This window comes from Citrus sinensis, chromosome 9, assembly GCF_022201045.2.
Source record: "Citrus sinensis cultivar Valencia sweet orange chromosome 9, DVS_A1.0, whole genome shotgun sequence".
NCBI lineage: Eukaryota > Viridiplantae > Streptophyta > Magnoliopsida > Sapindales > Rutaceae > Citrus > Citrus sinensis.
In genome coordinates, this window is record NC_068564.1 from 20839547 (window position 1) to 20854706 (window position 15160).

At 37.8% G+C, this 15160-nt stretch overlaps 1 long non-coding RNA gene across 1 annotated transcript; it reads right to left on the minus strand.

Moving 5' to 3' along the window:
- Positions 1-2111: 2111 nt before the first annotated feature.
- Positions 2112-3627, minus strand: LOC127900047 (uncharacterized). Its single transcript, XR_008052028.1, has 3 exons — positions 3416-3627; positions 3015-3083; positions 2112-2133 (listed from the first exon to the last, which is right to left on the minus strand). It is a non-coding gene; the product is annotated as an uncharacterized LOC127900047 (long non-coding RNA).
- Positions 3628-15160: the final 11533 nt, after the last annotated feature.

Consider the following 15160-nt stretch of genomic DNA (forward strand, 5'->3'; position numbering starts at 1 on the left):
TGATCTTTCATATAAACTACTTGCTTTGCATGTGAAGCTAAAATGAAACAATCAGACTTATGACCAACACGATTAAGATCAACGATAGTGAACCCTCAATCATCAATCTTAACCCACCTACTATCTACCCAATCACACTTAAAAACAACTCTCTTGGCCATGAGATATTCAAGCTCCCAAATCTCAACAAGGACCCCATAATACTCCATTACACCAGTGTGTGGATTTTTATCCTTCGAACTTGAAACTTGTAATGTTGTTGCTGAAACGTTGACTCCACTATTTTGTGTAACATGATTATTATCATGGTCCTTAGTTGTAAATTTGAAACCATTGATAAAATACCCTGAATATGCTATAATAGTAGAGCTAGGTTTGTTGGCCAACCACTTTACTGTTTCTGGTACATGTATACCAATTGTAATATCATTTGCTACCTACAATAAAATAAACACTTATAAATTTTAAAAATAAATGAAACAATGCTAGTTCAAACCTTATGTTGTAACCAATCAGTAAAGGTATGAACATGCTCAATTTCTAACTAGTGGCAACGTTTTGATTGCTTTGGGTATTTTGTTTGCAAGTACAATTTATGCTCCCTACAATATGATTATGAAAATGTCAGTTGTTTTAAATTTGCTATAAGTTAAATTAGTTTTCAACAAGAACAGTCACCGATTATAATAAACTTACTTGATATAAGTTTCACACTCAATGGTGTTTTCCAAAACACAAAGATGTGCTTGCTGCAACAATGAAGCATCAACCACCATAGCCTCTCCGCCTCCTAAGGGCTTTTCAATTGTATAATCTACCAAGCAACTAGGTGGCAGTCCAATGAAATCATTATTGGACAAATATTCAGTACAAAATTCAAGTGCTTCTTCTGCCACATAACACTCGGCAATGCATCCCTCAGGGCAACAATGGTTACGAATATAGCCCTTTAGCAATTTCATGTTTCGCTCAAACAGATACATCCAGCAAAGGTGAACCGGTCCACATAATCGAACTTGGTCAACAAGATGCACCATCAAGTGGACCATTATGTCAAAAAAAGAAGGTTGGAAGAATTGCTCAAATAAGCACATAGTGACATAATGTTGTTTTTCCAGTTTGTCAAGAGATTCTATTTCTAGCACCTTACTACACAATGTATTGAAGTAAAAACACATCCTAATGATAGATTTTCTAACATTTTCTGGCAAACAACCATGGATTGCTAAGGGTAGCAACTGTTGCATCAAAGTGTGGTAGTCATGAGATTTAAGACCTTGAAGTCGACAATCATCCAAGTTTACAAGACTCATGAAGTTGGAAGAATAGCCTTTTGGAACTTTGGTTTCAAACAAAGTTTGACAGAACATTTTTTTCTCTTTTTTACTCAAGGTGTAAGGTGTTGCAAGTATGGAATTTTTATCATTTTCACTAGGAATTAATTTGCCCTTAATCTGTAATTCAATTAGATCTCTTATAGCCTTGACCCCATCTTTCGTCTTTCCAGGTTGATGAAGTAATGTGCCATAGATGCTCTCACAAATATTTTTCTCAATGTGCATCACATCTAACACATGGTGAACTAATAAATGTTGCCAATACTCTAAATAAAAAAAAATTGATTTTCTTTTGAATAATTTGTCAATATCATCATCACAATCATCATGCTTTTGCTTACTGCCTTTATGCTTACCACTCTTATAGTTAATACCATCTACCAGTTTTAAAATTTCTTGACCAGACAAAGGTTTTGGAGGTTCATGAAACGACCCGCCCCGCAACTCCCCAGGGCGAGTCTATCTAAACTCGTAAAATCGAAACTATTCTATAAAAATTTCGGCAGAGTCTCCCTTATAAATAAAACATATCCAATCCTGCAAATTATAAAGCAACACTCCCAAATAATTTAATATCCAACCATCCTCCATAACCAACTTCTCAAATCAATATATCAAACATCATCCAAATCATCCTCATATCAAAATACATCGATTATCCTTAATAACATAAAATAATAAATAAACACAGCTCGCAAAAAATCTCAAATATAATAATAATTAAATCCACGACTCCTAGCACCATCACGTGGCCACAATATCACACTAACGTTTGCTACTGGGTTGACTGATGTACCTGTAAATCTCCTGTGGGGGGGGAAATAGAATAAAAGAGGGGTGAGTATAAAACTCAGTGAGCTCAGTGAGTGGATAGTAGTTGCTGACAATTTAATAAATTTATTTAAAATCATTTAATCTTTCTCAAATCACTTCCTCAAATCAATTTCATAAATCAATTTCTCAAAATATCATAAGAACTTGCTCAAACTCATTTAATGCAAATCAGTTCATTGAAACACTATAATACATATATTTGCATAAAATCGATGGAATCATATAATACTCATCATATCAAATACTGAATACTAAAAATTGTCATCAAACAAGTACCCAGGGAATAATCTGATCATATCCGGACCTCGACGGACGGGCAATGACGTACTATCTGGGTAACGTCACGCCTCGGAGCTACAACGGATAGATGGGGACGATCTCATCTCATATCTCATATATCTGTACTGTGCATGCATAAGCCCCCAAAAGGCAAAAGCGCCCGAACACACGGCCCAAAGCCTCTATGTGTGTCCCGACGGGCCCCAAAGGCCTCTATCTCATCTTATCTGTATCTCTTTTCTGATCTCATATTATCTGTTTCTCTGTATCTGGAGGGAAGGGTACTGTCTAATGATTTCAAAAATAACATATACATAAACATAGAATCTCATATGAAATCTCATTTTCTTTCTATTCAACATATCTCAAAATCTGCTCAATTCTAATATCATGCCTTTACTCAAAAACGCTAATAAAATCATTAATCAAACTCATTCTCAATAACAATAAAGACCAACACATAGATAAAAATTAATTTACCTGAAAATCATTTAATCGAAGCATTAAATAATTATCATAAAATCAGCATATACTATGAAAATAGGTTTTGTATATTCCACTCACAGTGATGATGTCTAGACTCGGTATCAACAACGTCCGCGGGTTGATTCTCGTTCGCGGATGCGGATCCTCCTAATCACGGAAACACTATAATTATTCTCCGTAAATAGAAATACAACCAATTTAATATAATAAATCTCGAATCCTATTAACGATAAACTATTCCCACATGAGTAAAATTACCAAAATACCCCCAACATCAATATTTTACCAACTTATCCTCAAACTTCATTATTTTACCAAATTATCCTCATATTCGTCAATTACCATATTGTCCTCAATTCAGATTACATAAATTAATCACATTGTCCGAAATTACAAAATTACCCTCAGGGCATAAAATTACCGAAATGTCCACTGATTACATAAAATTACAAATTCACCCCAAAGTTTCATGAATTTACCGAATTGCCCCTGTCGGTCAACGGTGACCGGACTTCAGTCAACGATGACGGGGAGCTTAGGTCTGCTAGTTCCGACCTCGGTGAGTGCAATGGTGGTGGCCGTGAGTCGCCACGCGCGCTACCGGCGGCGAATCGAAGCTCCAAAGATCCGCAAGTTTTCGGTGATCGTTCGGCGGTTTTTCGGCCTCCCTGGTGATCGTGGTTGGTCGGAAATTGTTGCTGAAGATGTGAGGAACCAGTTCCAAGTGGTGGCGCGTCACAAACCCGGCGGAATCAACGGCGACGAAAAAGGATCTTGGCCGCGACTTTCGAGCTCCAATCGCCGACGTTCTGGCCAGTTTCCGGCGACGAGGACCACGGGGATACGACGGTCAGCTTCCAAGCTTCAGATCGGTACCAAGCACAGCCGGTAAGGTGGCCGGAAACGGGAGAACTCGTCGGGTCAATATCGCGGAATCGGGTCGGGTTTTCGGGTTAACAGGTCCAGCTCTCTCTCTCTCTCTCTCTCTCTCTCTCTCTCTCTCTTCCTCTCTCTCGGGTATTCTCTCTCAAAAATACAAACTCGTTTCCCCCCTTTTCCAGTTATACAATTCTGCCCCTCTTTTTATTTTTTTAAGCTTAATACAAATTAAGCTCAATTCGGACCCGTGATGAAAATAAAATCCGGCCATCGGCGCGTGTAATCGCGCTCAATTATTCTCGATAAAATATCGTGACGAAATAAAAAAATTAATAGCGAAGAGGAAAATTAAATCACTCACTTAATTAAGAAAATCGGAGTGCATATGTTACAATCCTCCCTCTTTATAAAAATTTCGTCCTCGAAATTTACACATCTGTTGAGGACAAGTGAGGGTATTGAGCTCGCATTAAGTCTTCGCGTTCCCAAGTAGCCTCTTCTCTTGTGTGATTCCTCCACAACACTTTTACTAGCGGAATGGTTCTTGAACGCAAAACTTAGTGCTTCTGTTCTAGAATTTCCACGGGCTCTTCTTCATAACTCAAGTCTTCTTTCAACTCAATTGGTTGTCTCGACAACACATGACTAGGATCATACACATACTTCCGGAGCATCGAAACATGAAAGACATCGTGGATTCTGGATAACTCAGGTGGTAGAGCTAATCGATATGCCAACGGACCAATACGCTCCACAATCTCATATGGTCCAATGTAACGTGGACTCAACTTCCCGCGCTTACCAAATCGAAGTACCCCTTTCCAAGGAGATATCCGTATGAAAACCTTATCACCTACTTCAAACTCAAGTTCCCGCCTACGCTTATCTGCATAGCTCTTTTGTCTGCTCTGGGCTGCCTTTAATCTTTCCCGAATAAGCTGTATCTTCTCACTAGTATTTTGAACCAATTCGGGACCAAAAAGTTTCCGCTCTCCAACCTCATCCCAACATACGGGAGTTCTGCATTTCCTTCCATACAAGGCCTCATAAGGTGCCATCTCGATACTAGCTTGATAACTATTATTATAAGCAAACTCCATCAAGGGTAAATAAATGTCCCAACTACCCCTAAACTCCAAAATACAAGCTCGTAACATATCCTCCAGGGTTTGAATAATACGTGTTGTGCAAATTTTAATGTACTCGCAAGCGCACGAATCTATTGTAGTATAGATCTATGGTGACGAGTGTCGATCCCACGAGGAGGTGGATTTTAATTGTGTATAGAATTAATTTTGTGAATGGGTTGTTAGATTTATGGTGGAAATGATTTGGTATATGCTAAAACTTAAATTAAAATGACGAGAATAAATTCTAAAATTGGAATTGCAATGGCGAGAATAAATTGAAGATAATTCTATTGAAATGACGTACTTGGGTATCTGGATCCGTATCAACATGCATCATGGGCTAAATAATCCGTATTAATGCCAATTAAATCATGAGGGGGGAATCCACACCTCATGAACCACGCTCTAATCAATATGGTGCTAAGGGCTTATCGTGCCAAATAATAATAACCTTATACTAGAGGGCCGGTGAAACCAAGGCGGTACTAGACAAGATTAGTATTATTTGTCGACGAGAAGTCAAAACATCCACAAAAACTAGAGGGGAAGAGAAAATAAATTTACCAAATAAAGCCCATGACACATGTTGAGACTTCACCTTCAACCCAAGCTTGAAAGAAAATTAGCCACTCATAATTGAACTAGGGGCAAAATGGGAATTTATTAAAATATGAAGAAAATACAAGATGGAAAAGAAATTACAGAAAATGGATCCCAAAAATGGATTCAGAGATATCAAATTAGGGGGGGGAGGCCCCCTTTTTATAGATACATGGAGTAAATCATGGCCATCGGATTAAAAACAGTTTGGACGCTCAGGATTGCGCCACGTCATCAGTCAACAGTCCACGGTTTGACCATGCGGATGAACAGTAACACGGTTTGACCCGACTTTGAACAATAACGCGGTTTGACCCGAATGAACAGTAACGCGGTTTGGTTGAAAATAATCCTGTGTGATGCATGCACCGTACGCGAGATTTTTCGTCCACTGATATGCTGCCACGTCACCATCAACAGTACATAAGAATTTTAGTCCAACAGGATCGTGACACCTCATCAGTCAATGCTACATCATCGGTCAATGCCACGTCATCATCCGTCTATGTGAACAGTGTCGTGAACAGTAACGTATACAGTACCGTACACGTGAATAGTACCGTACATGTGAATAGTGCCATTTTTCCTTTTATGCTCCTCCTAAGGTTTTCGACCGTCCTGAGTTCAAATGTGATGTCCGTTTTGCCGTCTGATCTCTCCTTTATTGTGAAATGACTATAATGCCCCTAAAATACATAAAATACTTAATTAAAATAAAACACATGTAATTAAATCACAAGAAGGTTAAATATATAAAAGTAAGGGTTGTTAGTAAGACTTAAAATGTAAAATGACGGTTTTCTCCTTTATAAATATGCATTTTCTAACACTCAACACACCCCCCAACCAGCTTATTGCTAGTCCCTAGCAAATAAAGCGAAAACAAAATTCAAATTCAAAATAATTTTTTTTTGTTTTAATAGAAACACTCGTATTTATTCCATCAGATTAATGATAGCAATCAAATAAAAGTATAAGCATTATCTCCAGTCTAAAGCAACATCACACCCACATCAACCATCCACATGAATTAGCCCAGTAGACTTTGTTTTAGCTACTCTCAAGAATGACATGTCAAACCCCAAAATCTCACTGGAAGTAGTGACACTCTCACAAATAAATTAATCCCAATAAAAATAGTCACTCCAATGAATGGTAATTGAGAGAGAAAATAATAAAGAAGTGATCTCACATGCTCTCACCAAGATGAAATAAATATGCCCTCAGCTTAGAAATAATACGATCTCAAGTCAAATAAAATGTTAGTCAACCCACTTTATTTATCTTTTTTTTTTTAATTATGCATCACTACATCTTTTTAGCCCATATAACTAGCTTCTACTTCAAACTATAGTTCCCTAAAATCAAGAAGGACTTTTATTAGGACGAAACGTAGGCTAGGGACATGGCTAACAAAGAAGGAAAATAAGGAAAACAAAGTGTATGTTTGAGAAAAATGCAGAGAATTTTTTTTTTTTTTTTGGAAGTTGCAAGGTGGATTTCACCTATTTTTATTCTTTTGAAACAACAACTTTTGTTTTTGTTTTTGTTTTTTTTGTTTTTTTTTGCTTTTATTTGGCATAACTTCACTGAACAAAATAATTATTTACATTTTCTCAAACATAAATAGGTGATGGAACTTATAAGATATCGGGTAATACTCCAAATCGGAGTGGGTCAAGATGATAAGTTGACAAAGAAAAGGTTTTTTTTTTTTTTTTTTTTTTTTTTTTTTTTTTTTAAAGGCTCAAAAGGGTTAACTATAGATATTAAATAAAAGGGATGGCTTGAAAGGCTCAAACGGATCAAAGATGGCCTCTCCATCGTCTTTTAGGGCTCTAAATAATCTTCCATATCTACTAGTTAGATGGGCCTCCAAATGTAGCAACACACTCTTTTTTCTTTTTTTTTTATTTTACAATTTTTTTTAAGGGTTAACTCAAAAGTAATTTAGAGATCGTGTATAAAATAATAAATTGCTAAGCTGTATAAAGAGTGGGCAAAAGGGTTATTCTCCAAGAAAAATAATAGGCTCAAAAACTCACTTGGTACTTATTATGACATGTTCATTCCTTCAAGCAACTCACATTTGTCTCCGACATCAACATGTAAAGTAGCAAACATAGCGTAACATCACTTAAGACCAAAGATAATACAAATACTAAAATTTGAAATTAATCATGTCATCCAATGTTAAAACAAATCACACATTTTTTTTTTTAAACATCATTCTACCCCCCAACCTATTCTAAACATGAAAGGAAAATATGCATGCAGAAATGTGAAAATGATGCATAAAAACTAATTAGAAAAGTTACACGTAAAATGATAGAAAACGAAAATGATGATTTTTTTTTTTAAAAAAAAGATGCGTTTCTAGAGGAACTACACTCCATATTCAGCCATCTTCGACTCAAAAGTTGGAAAATGTATATTCATAGAGGAGAAATTAAAGAAGAAAAATAAACATAAACACATAATAAAGAAAAAGAAAATGTCTGAATTTTTTTTTTTTTTTATAAACGATGAAGATGCGTTTCTAGAGTCACTACACTCCATATTCAGCCATCTTCAACACAAAAAGTTAGCAACAGTTAGTTTCTACAACAAAAATTAGTAAAAACTTAACAAAAATTCCACAATTGTCGACTATTCCCTCCCCCCAACCAGAACGAAACATTGTCCTCAATGTTTGAAAGGAAAGAAGTAGAGTTTAGAAGACATCACCTGGGTGGTGCAACACAGAAGAAAATATTTATAGGCGGAGAGTTAAATCTAATTTGTACTTCTTACTGCTGCTACTGTTACCATCATTATTTGGACGCTCCAACATGAAGGTCCAGGGGTCTGGCTCCGATCTATAATCTTGTAACAGATCAAGTAGCTCATTAGCAGTGTGAGCACAAATAAAAAGTTTTTTCACATTAGCGGGAATGAAATAGTTTTTTATTGCATGGTTAAGAAATGCGATAAAGCCATCATAAAAGTTATTGACATTTAACAAACCGATGGGTTTTTGGTGGATGTGCAGATGGGCCCAAGATGCTAGTGTCATAAGTGCCTCTAGTGTTGCAAGATCTCCTGGAAGGAAAATAAAAGCATCAGCATAATTAAGCATTTCAGTTATTCTTTCTTGCATACCTGAGACGACTAACTCTTCTCCAGTTGATGAGTCAGACGAACTGCCCAATGGTTTTAGGACTCTTGGGATGATGCCTAACACTTGACTTCCTCTGATAAAAGCTGCTTCTGAAACCATTTTTGATAACCCTCGATTACCTCCTCCATACACCAAGTGTAATTTTCTCGCTGCTATGCTTCGACCAAGATCTATGGCTGCCTCAACGAACTCTTTATGTTTGCCATAGGTAAATCCAGAAAGCACACAAATGTTCTTGAATTGTCTATTGGGAGTAGCTGCCATTGTGATACTTCTCGAAAACAATTTGTGAGTGCTTGACAAAAAAGAAATCACATTTAAGAGTCTCGGTGATAGTGGGTCATGGTTGTGTATGAGGTAATATGTTAGTGTCAAATAACGCGTAAAGCACGTGGCTCGCAAGTCAAAAAGAAAACAGTAAAAAGGAAAAAGCAAACAGTAATAAAATTATTAAAGACAATAATGCAAACAATAAGACAATAGTGAAATAAAATAACAATAAAGTAAAAGGATATTTACAGGTAGTTGCGACTGTGGCTCACATCTTCCTCTGGTTTTACGTCTAGAAACGGCTTGAACGCCCTCTATGGGTCGAGGATAGGCTTCCTATCCAGTTTTCTTATAAACTGGCAAACAGGGTCGTTTATAGTCAGATTTCCGAGACTATATCGTGCATGCTCTTTCTGGAATAATGGCCATAACTGGAGAATCGCTCCTTGCACATATCCACTGGGATGCGTTTCAAGAGACAAAAGGATATCATCCAATGACTCCTTATTCAAGCCATCCCTAATGAATTGAATCTTATCTTCCCTGTTATCAGACACCATTCCTAAAGAACATGGGTTTTTATTGCAACTCATTCTGGCACACTTATGACAAGCAACAGAAATTCTTCGAGCTCGTCGTTTTCTTGCATAATTTCCTTTACCACAACCAGGCATGTATGCAATAAATTTTGGAGGTAACTCACCTGCCGATCGTACTTTAGCCTCGATTAACCAACGGATGTCAGCAGGTATGTTATTCCTCATGAGTAATCGCATGCGTTCGGACCGAGCTTTATAGATCGTAAGGAGGGCATTCTGAGGAAGTGAAGGGAATCGCTTGTGAAGCTTCGCTAGAATCTCGTTTCTGTCCATACCTTCGCCTCAGAATATCAGTTATTATGGGAAACTGAAGTAACCGACTTGATTGTCACGGAGTACCGTTATCCGCCACTTCACCGGGGTAACAAACTAAAGCACACAAATAGAAAAACAAATTAAAACACACAAAGAAAATTAAAATCGTCCTCTTATTGAATTTACCTCAAGCTCCAACTGGATGTCGTAAACACTTCTCTCAATGTCTCTGAGTTGGTGTTCTAAACCCTTAACATAGGCTACTAACTCTGGTGGTTGTAGAGCCCAAATGCGATGTGTTTTACAAAATTGAATCTGTCTTTTGAGATGAGTTTTGACACGTTGAAGTGGTTTAAGAATGTTCAGGAGGAACGGTCTAAGTATGAGACTCATGATTAAAAATGATAAGAGAAAACTTAATGGTAAAATAAACACACTTATGCAAAAACAATTTCAATTAGCAAAAGAATAATAATAAAAAGAAAGAAAGAAAAATCAAATCAACGAAAAGAAAAAAAAAATCAATTCAAATTTGGTGGGTCACTCAAATTTATTTCGGTGTCTTCTTCATGTGGTTGGTACTCTAGATATGGCTTTAATCTTTGACCATTAACTTTAAACGTGACACCATTCTTTGGGTCTTTAATTTCAATTGCCCCATGTGGAAAAACAGTATGAACAATAAATGGGCCAGACCAACGAGAGCGTAACTTACCTGGGAATAGGTGCAAGCGAGAATTGAATAAAAGCACTTTCTGACTTGGAGTGAACGATTTTCTCATAATTTGCTTATCATGAAAGACTTTCATTCGTTGCTTGTAAATCTTGGCATTTTCGTACGCGTCATTGCGAATTTCTTCAAGTTCTGCCAGCTGTAATCTTCTTTCTGAGCTGGCTTGCTGCATGTCAAAATTGAATTTCTTGATGGCCCAATATGCACGATGCTCGAGTTCCACAGGTAGGTGGCAAGCTTTTCCATACACTAGCCTGTAGGGTGACATCCCAATCGGGGTCTTGAAAGCCGTTCTATATGCCCATAAGGCATCATCAAGTCTTAATGACCAATCTTTTCTGTCCGGCCTCACCGTTTTTTCTAATATGTGCTTTATTTCTCGATTGGAGATCTCAACTTGGCCACTGGTTTGCGGATGATACGGGGTCGCCACTTTGTGTGTGATTGAATACTTTGTCAAAAGAGCTTTGAATGCTTTGTTACAAAAGTGGGCACCACCATCACTGATTATTGCTCGAGGGAATCCAAAGCGTGAAACAATGTTGCTTTTCAAAAATGCTATCACCACCTTGTGATCATTGGTCCTACATGGAATTGCTACTACCCATTTTGATACGTAGTCAATAGCAACCAATATGTATTGATGGCCAAAAGAAGGGGGAAAGGGTCCCATGAAGTCGATACCCCATACGTCAAAAATCTCAACCACTAAAATTGGATTTAGTGGCATCATGTTCCTTCGTGTAATGCTTCCCATTCGTTGACACCTATCACATGAAGAACAGAAAGTGTAAGCGTCTCGAAATATAGATGGCCAATAGAAACCACATTGTAAAACTTTAGTCGCTGTCTTCTTAGTACTGAAATGGCCTCCACAAGCTTGTTCATGGCAGAATGAAAGGATATTCTGAATTTCACTTTCTGGGACACATCGTCTAACAATTTGATCCGCACAATACTTGAACAAATACGGGTCATCCCAAAAGAAATTCTTTATCTCTGCAAAGAATTTAGCCTTGTCTTGCTTGGTCCAATGCTCTGGAAGTTTACCTGTAACAAGATAATTAACTATATCAGCATACCAAGGTAATACTTCCACACTCATTAATTGTTCATCTGGAAATGACTCATTTAATGGTAATTGTTCTATAATTGTGTCAAAATGGAGACGAGAGAGGTGGTCCGCCACAACATTTTCTGTCCCTTTTTTATCTTTGAATTCCAAGTCAAATTCCTGCAAAAGTAACACCCAACGAATTAGTCTGGCTTTTGCATCTTTCTTTGTGAGAAGATATTTAAGAGCAGCATGATCTGTGAATATAATTATTTTACAACCAATGAGATATGATCGAAATTTTTCCAATGCAAACACTACTGCTAGCATTTCTTTTTCAGTAGTTGAATAGTTCAACTGTGCATCATTCAATGTCATACTAGCATAGTAAATAACATGGGGAATTCGATCAACTCTTTGTCCTAATACTGCTCCTACTGCATAATCAGATGCATCACACATGAGCTCAAATGGTAATTTCCAGTTCGGGGGCTGAATGATGGGTGATGATGTCAACAAATGCTTTAATTTTTCAAACGCAACAAGACATGAATCATCAAAGACAAAAGGTACATCCTTAGCAAGCAAATTGCATAAGGGTCTAGAAACTTTACTAAAATCTTTAATGAAACGTCTATAGAAACCAGCATGCCCAAGGAAAGATCTTACTTCTCTGACTGTTTTGGGTGGAGGAAGCTTAGAAATGAGATCCACCTTGGCTTTGTCAACCTCAATACCTTTACTCGAAATGATGTGACCGAGAACAATACCTTGTTTTACCATAAAATGGCATTTCTCCCAATTTAAGACCAAGTTCTTCTCGATACATCTCTGCAAAACTAGTGTTAGATGATGTAAACATTGATCAAACGAGTCACCAAAGACAGAAAAATCATCCATAAAGACTTCAAGGAATCATTCCACCATATCAGAAAAAATGCTCAACATGCATCGTTGAAATGTAGCAGGTGCATTACATAATCCAAATGGCATTCTCCTATATGCAAATGTGCCAAAAGGGCAAGTGAAAGTAGTTTTCTCTTGATCTTTTGGTGCTATGGGAATCTGATTATATCCTGAGTAACCATCTAGAAAGCAGTAAAATTCATGGCCTGCTAATCTATCAAGCATTTGATCAATAAATGGTAAAGGAAAATGGTCTTTACGTGTGACAGAATTCAATTTTCTATAATCAATGCATACACGCCATCCTGTAGTCACTCTAGTGGGTATCAATTCATTATCAGCATTGGTAACTACTGTGACTCCTGACTTTTTAGGGACAACTTGTACAGGACTGACCCATGAACTATCAGAAATTGGGTAAATGATACCTGCATCTAATAGCTTAAGGACCTCAGTTCTAACAACTTCTTTCATGTTAGGATTTAACCGACGTTGCATCTCCCTAGTAGTTTTAGCATTTTCATCAAGGTGAATGTAATGCATGCAATCTACTGGGTTTATACCTTTAATGTCTGCTATGGTCCATCCTAATGCTTCTTTGTGCTCTTTTAAAACATCCAACAACTTACCTTTTTGTTCGTCATTTAGGGATGATGAGATGATTACCGGCAGAGTACTTTCTTCTCCCAAAAACGCATATTCTAAAGTGTTGGGCAATGGTTTGAGCTCGAGTTTCGGTGGTGATTCTGATGATGGAATGAGTTGCTTCTCTGATGGTGCTAGTTGCTCAACTCTTGACTTCAATTTATTAGTGTCCATAGATGGTGCTGAGTCAAGCAGGGCGTTGACCTCATCAACCGATCTGTCAATATCAAAATCAAAACCAAAGTGAGTTAAACATGTTTGTAAAGGATCATCACTAAGGTTTGAAAGAAAAGTGTCATCAACTAATGCTTCAATTAAATCCACATCAACAATTCCATCATCTGCACTGTGAGGTTGTTTGGCAATGTTGAAGATGTTCAGCTCCATAGTCATGTTGCCGAAGGACAACTGCATATTTCCAGTTCTACATTGAATGTGAGCATCCGCAGTTGCCAAGAAAGGTCGGCCTAGAATAATGGGGATGTGCTTCCTTGAATCCTGTATTGGTTGAGTGTCAATTACAATGAAGTCAACAGGAAAATAAAATTTGTCTACCTGGATAAGCACGTCCTCCACAATACCACGAGGTATTTTTGTGGACCGATCTGCAAGTTGTAACACCACTGGAGTTGGGTGTAATTCTCCCAGTCCAAGTTTCACAAACACTGAATAAGGTAACAGATTTACACTAGCTCCTAAATCCAACAAAGCATTCTCAATTGTGTGGTTCCCTATACTACATGAGATAGTGGGGGAGCCTGGGTCTTTGCATTTTAAAGGAATTTTATGTTGAAGTATAGAACTAACGTTTTCTGTTAAAAATGCCTTCTTTTGAACATGCATGTTTCTCTTTTTAGTACAAAGGTCTTTAAGAAACTTGGCATAAGATGGAACTTGTTTAATAGCATCAAGCAAAGGGATGTTAACACTTACCTGTTTGAAGATTTCAAGAATCTCACCTGTGGATTTTCCCTTTTTTCCTTTCGCTAACCTCTGAGGAAATGGAGCTTTGGGAACATATTCTTGTGGGTTGGCTTCTTCTTTCTCCTCCGGTGATGAGTCATCAACATTCACAGGTACAATTTGATTTTCTTTTGTCACTGGCATCTCCACCTTGTTGTCGACTTCTTTTCCTTTTCGCAAGGTCATTACTGCTTTGACCTCTCCATGCTGTTGTGGTGAACTGGTACTTGCTTCATGTACTCCTTTAGGATTAGGCACTGGTTGACTTGGAAACTTACCTTTCTCAACGGTCATTGCCAAGGTTTGAACTGAAGAAGCAAGTTGTCCCACCATCTTCTCGAGGCTTGAAACAGATTGAGCTTGTGAGTTGAAACCTGCTCTCAACTCATTTCGTAGTCCATCAATGGTGCGGTTTTGTTGCTCAATCGTGGAGTGAGTAAGATTTTTGAGATTCTGGAATGAATCCTCCCATGGTCTGGGTTGAGAGAAATTCTGATTCTGATTGTATGGTCTAAATGAGGGCTGAGAGGCTTGAGGATTTTGAGAAATTTGTTGCATTGGTGGAGCTGGAGCTGCTGGTCCATTCTGTTGGAATCCTTGAGACCATGAAAAATTGGGGTGGTCTCTCCATCCGGGGTTATATGTGTTGGAGTATGGGTTGTAATTCGATGGTTTTCTCATTACACCTATGGCATTGGCTTGATCTGAGTATGAGTCATGGTCATGTGGCTCTGTTGATTTAGCAGTCGATAACGATGCTATTTGTCGAGCAAGACCTTCAACCATCTCCTTGACTTCTTTGATTCCCGAAGTTGACTCGCCAATTTGAACCTCATTTACTCCCTTAATTCTTCTAGCATTCCTGATTGATCAACTCCGTTGTTGGGAATTATCCGCTTGTCGCTGGAAGAATTCCTAAATTTCTGATGCACTTTTTGACATTAGCTCTCCTCCACTTGTTGCCATTAGCCATTCTTGCACATTTGGTAGTAATCCCTCCAAAAAGTATTGGCATTGGTGCCATTTCTCG